This window comes from Montipora capricornis, chromosome 6 (assembly GCF_036669925.1).
Source record: "Montipora capricornis isolate CH-2021 chromosome 6, ASM3666992v2, whole genome shotgun sequence".
In the NCBI taxonomy this organism is placed as follows: Eukaryota; Metazoa; Cnidaria; class Anthozoa; order Scleractinia; family Acroporidae; genus Montipora; species Montipora capricornis.
This window is the reverse complement of record NC_090888.1, coordinates 43,393,906-43,394,678: the sequence shown is the minus strand read 5'-3', so window position 1 is coordinate 43,394,678 and position 773 is coordinate 43,393,906.

Sequence of the window (773 nt, the reverse complement as noted above, 5' to 3'; positions counted from 1 at the left end):
GTGATCCGAAAATTATAGGGATCAAAACTAAACTTTTCGCAAATTTCAGCCAGAAAAAAGGCTCCCTGAAATACTGGGCGACCTTTTTAGGGTAAAAATCCGTTAAAAATGGGCAATTATACCATTTTTCAAATGTTCGAAAATCCTAGGAGAGGCAGGCAATCAAGAAATTTTACAACAAATGTTCCGAAAATTCTAGATCTCAAATCGTCTTCCGAACAGATATTTTCCGAAAATTGACGTTGAGTGCCCCTGACCTGTGTTGACGAAGAGACTCGGTGGTGAAGATGGACTTTCCCGATTATGGACTGCTAACTTGTAAAACTATCAAATATAATGATTTGTACAATTTATTGTCATGCATGGTTATGCCTTCTTAACTTTACGTAACCTTATCGTTGAAGATCTTTGAAACTTACACAAGCTTTGTATGCTTTTAAGTTGCCAAAATGCCCCAAAATGTCGCTAAAACTTTCTTTATAATACTAAAAAGACCTGGTAGTGACTGAATGCATGGTAGTTTATACCACGTACTTTTGTTTGTAAAATTGCTATAGATTTTAGTTGTTCAGTTCATATCTTGTAATGTTGCCAGGGAGCTGCTTAGCCTCAATAAAGTAATTATGCCGGATTCATTAACTTAAAACTAATCATCTTAAATTTGAAAGGCCTCGAGCAAGATTTTTCCACCTCCTGGAGTTCGCAATAATAATACTATGTGAGATGGGGACGCCGAAACTTAGGCACAAGGTCCAAAAAATGGGATAGAGTGG